At 45.7% G+C, this 4,898-nt stretch overlaps 1 pseudogene; it reads left to right on the top strand.

The window, feature by feature from the left end:
• Positions 1-361: 361 nt before the first annotated feature.
• Positions 362-1,177, top strand: LOC104509718 (annotated as a pseudogene).
• Positions 1,178-4,898: the final 3,721 nt, after the last annotated feature.

The following is a 4,898-nucleotide window of genomic DNA, read 5'->3' as shown; positions in this document are numbered from 1 at the left end:
TCCAGTGTGTGATAACCCTTTCGGTGAAGAACTTCTTCCTTACGTCCAATCTAACCCTCCCCTGGCGCAGCTTGAGTCCATTCCCCCTCGTCCGATCAGCTGTCATTAGGGAGAAGAGACCAACACCCACTGCTCCACAACCTCCTTTCAGGTAGTTGTAGGCAGTGATCAGGTCTCCTCTCAGCCTCCTCTTCTCAAGGCTAAACAAGCCCAGTTCCCTCAGTCGCTCCTCATAAGACATATTCTCCAGACCCTTCACCAGATTTGTGGCCCTTCTCTGGACACGCTCCAGGACCTCAATGTCTTTCTTGTAGTGAGGGGCCCAAAACTGAACACAGTACTCGAGGTGCGGCCTCACCAGTGCCGAGTACAGAGGGAGAATCACATCGGACTGAGCTGCTTCTCAGCAGCTCAGTCCGAAAGAAGTGTCCTGTCTTTGAATTATCCAACTGACCATGGCATAGTTCCATGCTGGGATGATATGGAAAGGATTTGGAGACATGTCTATGAGTATGAGCTGAGAATCAAAGACAGCGAAAGGCCGGTGCTGCTTACTGAAGCCCCCCTCAATCCTCTGCAGTAGTGGGAAAAAAATGTTGGAGATCATGTTCTAAGATTTCATGGTGCCAGCTATGTACATTGCTGTCTGTCGTGGTTTAACTCCAGCTAGCAAAACACCTGTTGCGAGACCACGAGAGCTGGGAACACAGCTGCAGGATCAGAAGCGCAGAAAGACCTTGAAACTGGTGCAGGCATTCCTCAGTGCCAGCTAAGAACTTATCAGTGCTGCTCCCTGCATCCAGGAACAGCTTCCTAGCAGCCATGGTAAAGAGAGTTAACTCTTTCCTGACTGAACCAGCACACTGTCCAGGTAAGTGGCATTCTATGCATAGGCCCATATTACTGGAATAATCATGAACAGAGAGGATGGTGTTACTCACACTGTCTCCATATATGAATGATATTGTTTACCCCATGCTGTCTCTAGGCTGGATATTTTGACCAGGATATCACCAAATATTTTATGAATCTTCTTTGGCAGAGTAGACACACTTTTGTTAGCACAGCTGAAAGGGAAATTGTGCAAGATATCAAAGAGAAGTCGTGCTACGTAGCTCTAGACCCCATCCAAGAAATGAAAGCAAAGCCAGAAGAAATGATGAAGGAATACAGATAGCCTGACAAAAATATCATCCAGATAGGCAATCAACTCTTTTGTGCACCAGAGACCCTTTTATGCCTGCAAACATTGGAGTCGAAGCCCCCAGTGTGCACAAAATTATCTTCAACAATATCATGAAGTGAGACATCAGTGTGTGCAGGAATCTTTATGGTAACATCCTGCTCTCAGGTGAGTCCACACTCTTCCCTGGCCTGGAGGAACGGACCCTGAAGGAGACAAAGTTGTAAATGCCTGCTGGCATGTTTGTGAGGATCACTGCACCCTGAGAGAAAATACTGTGTGTGGATTGGGGCCTCCATTCTCACTTGCCTGACATCTTTCAAACAGATGTGGGTCAACGTGAGCAAGTACAAGAATTTTGGGACAGCTGTCATTCACCAGAAATGCTTTTAAGGAGAACATCAGAACAAGAAAATGCCTTGCTACAACACATCAGCAAGAAACCCTGCTGAGAACTGACTGACCTAAGAGGTGCTACAGCTGTTTGTGCATTTATTGGCTGACAAAACTTGCATGAAAATAAACCATTAAAAACGTTGGTAATGAAGGCTTATGGTCACCTTATTGTTCATCATCTCCAAGGGGAGCACTGCATGTTCCTACTTGCCGTGTTTCACAGCTTGGAGCCTTATCTGGATGTTCTTTTCCAACCCTCTACCATGTGGCTGGGGAGCTTCAGCTGTAACAAGACAGCATTGCTGCTCAGGGGCTCAAACTGGTCAATGCATAGCGGAAAAGGGGCTGGAAGCTATTTATGTGGGACCTTTCCCCTCCACAGAGTTTACAGGTGTGCAAATCACAAATCACAGGGATGCAGTAACACCTTAACTGACTCTCAGCCTGCCTTGGAGTCTCACAAGCAGTAGCATACCTCCTCTGCTGGGAGATTCTTCCCTAAGGTCTTTGAGATATCTGGATTTTGTAATCTAAAGCTAGATCTCACGTAATTTTTGACCTCATTAAAAATGTTTCCTTTGGAAACACAGCAAAACCCCAAACAGGATCCAAATATAAATCAATGCAAGTGCAATCACTGTAACTGACCCTCCTCTGTGCCAGAGGGTCTGAAAAAATCCATTGATTCTCTGCTGTAATTTATCTGGGAAGTAAAAACACCCAGTTTCTCTTCCAAGTACTAGCTCTGAATCAAAATGCTCCACACTGCTGGCTCCCTGGAGGAAGCAGTGTTGCCAGTGCAGCTGTGGAGGGTTGTGATCTCAGCCCAATGGTGATTATTTGTGGCTGGGGTCCTCGAATATTCCACCAATGCTCTGTGCCAGCAGCCGCTGCCAGCACCATCCTGCGCAGGATGTCTGACTCCATGATGGTGGTGTCAAGGACCCATACAGTGTATTTTACATTACCTATGATGAGATACAGAGGAGAAAAGTTTTCATTCCATGCTGTGACTATCTGCTCCCTGGGGGAACTGCAGTGGTGGACGGGGAACATATGACAGCATGGGATCATCACACAGGTAGGGATACTAATGGATGCAGAGGAGCTAGAGTGAGATGCTGCCTGTGGCCTGGCTGCTCTCCAAGTGAAGGAATGGTCAAGTCTTACCAGTACCAGCTGACAGCAGATCACAATCTCTTTGACAAACTTCAAATAAAGTATTGTATTGAATTGCATTAGTAAAATATTTAAAAGTACATGTTTATTCCTTCTGGTAAACAGAGATTGACAATGTACCCTTGGGATGCTCCTGAAGATCAAATTCTGGATCTGGCCCAGCAGCTGGAAGAGCACTTTCCAGGGCAACAGCTGTAATCAGAGAGGAAAATATGTTTATAACGTTGTGAGGCATCACTTCAAAAGCAGCAGCTGCAGAGGGGCCAGGGTGACCGTCTAGGTAGGACCTGGCAGACCCCAAAGGAAGTGAGATTGGCCCCAACAAGCCACTCCTTTTGCAGGCTGCACTGGAAGCAGTACAAAGGCGGACCTGCTAGCAAATGCAGCAAGGCCAAGTCTCCCGTGACACAGCCCTTAGCTCTCCTTATTCCCACTACTCGGCTCTTTGCACCTCTGAGCTGCAGCCAAGAACGTAAGAAGGTACGTTCCACCTGAAGGCAAGACAGAAAAGAAGTGCTCACTCTACAAAGTGAATTAAGACTGAGTATTTACCCCCAGGATAGACTCAAGGCTCAAGAAAACGGTGTGGAGAAGCACAGCCCACATGCACAGCTGTAAACAAATACTGTAGAGAAATCTTTTTGTCCTATGTTGTGAGATGCTTCACAGTAAAGGAACCATAGAGACTGGATGGGGACCATAGACCCATGTGTCTTGTAGGGAAGGTCTGATGGAGACTCGCTCAGCCCTGGATTTCTCTCTCCTGCTGCACTGCTCCTGCCCCAACACTTGTCTGTGGGGCAGGTTCGTGCTTCTGCCTACACGTCTGGAAACCACCCGCTCTCTTCCCTGCTCTACAGCTTCCCGCAGGGGCTGATCTTCCAAACCAGGGCCCAGCACAGAGTCGCCTGCTGCACCCTGTTTCTCAGCCCAAGATCTAAGTCTCCTTTTGTCCAGCTCCAGGCCATATTTCCTGATATACTTCTTCATTAGCTGTTGAGAGCATGGGAGGAATGAGAGAGACTGTCCAAATACGTAGGCATAAGCATGAGGTTAGGAAAGTCAAAGCCTGCCCCGAGTTGTATCTGGTGCGGTATGCCAAAGGAATTAGGAAGTTCTTATTTAATTACGTTGGTTACAAAAGGAAGGCTGGGGAAAACATGGGACTCCAGCTGAATGGAGCCGGGGCACAACATCTCCTGCTGGTCATGGTTCTAATTCAGGGGGTTGGGAAGACTTGAGTTGTTGCTGTTGGAGAAGCAAAAAGTGGCAGCATGAGGCTGCAATGAGTGGAGAGAGATGCCCTGCCTGTGTCCACGACCTCTGGGCTGACTTCAGCAGGGCCTGTCTCCGTTGCATTCATGTTCTCTGCAAAGGCCATCAGCTTACCATGGCTTAATGATAGATTTGCAATCCTCTGACTATAACATTTAGCTGTAAGTTGTGGCATAATTTTTCTCTCTTTAAGAGTGAAGGAAGTCTATAATCATTTTGCAAAACAGTTCGCGAACCGTCATGTTTAGTGTTACTCTTCATAATGTGATTGAAAAAAACACGACAAATAAAATACGGTGCTAGTTTCTTATTAGATGATTCAGCACAGAGCTGCTGCCTGTCTATTCTGACTTCCAGTTATTTGAACAGTGTGAGGTTTAATTTTTTAAAGCCTGTCAGTTCAAAGTATAATGGGCATTGGCAATGTGCTTTGTCAGAAAGCCTCAGGTTATTTTCTTCGTATACAGTTTTCTGTGGAAGAGAAAAAGAAGTACTTTAGGACATTTTCATGAAAAACAGTAAAATAATTTCCCTCATCTATCTGAGGGTTTTTCATGATTTTTTGAATGACGCATAGTCTTTCTTTCACATGCTTTTAAAAAGTGTTCTGTTACTACCAGAAGATGGTGTGCTTCCACCGCATCACGCTGTAGCCAGCTAGAGGAAGGGATTGTTTGGTGTATAAAATCGTCCCTCCTCGTAATGTAAGCAATAGTTATGATGAGATCAAAAAGAGTTTGTGGTAAAAAATACACCTCACACTTAGTGAATGCACACATTGCTGTATTTTGAGGCATATTCTGCTTCTACTTCCAATGAATTTGTATATAAGTCATTTTATCAAAATATTATAAAATAATATTAA

This window comes from Eurypyga helias, unplaced genomic scaffold (assembly GCF_000690775.1).
Source record: "Eurypyga helias isolate BGI_N326 unplaced genomic scaffold, ASM69077v1 scaffold7355, whole genome shotgun sequence".
NCBI lineage: Eukaryota > Metazoa > Chordata > Aves > Eurypygiformes > Eurypygidae > Eurypyga > Eurypyga helias.
The sequence above is the reverse complement of the archived record's forward strand: the minus strand, read 5'-3'. Positions and strand labels throughout refer to the sequence as shown.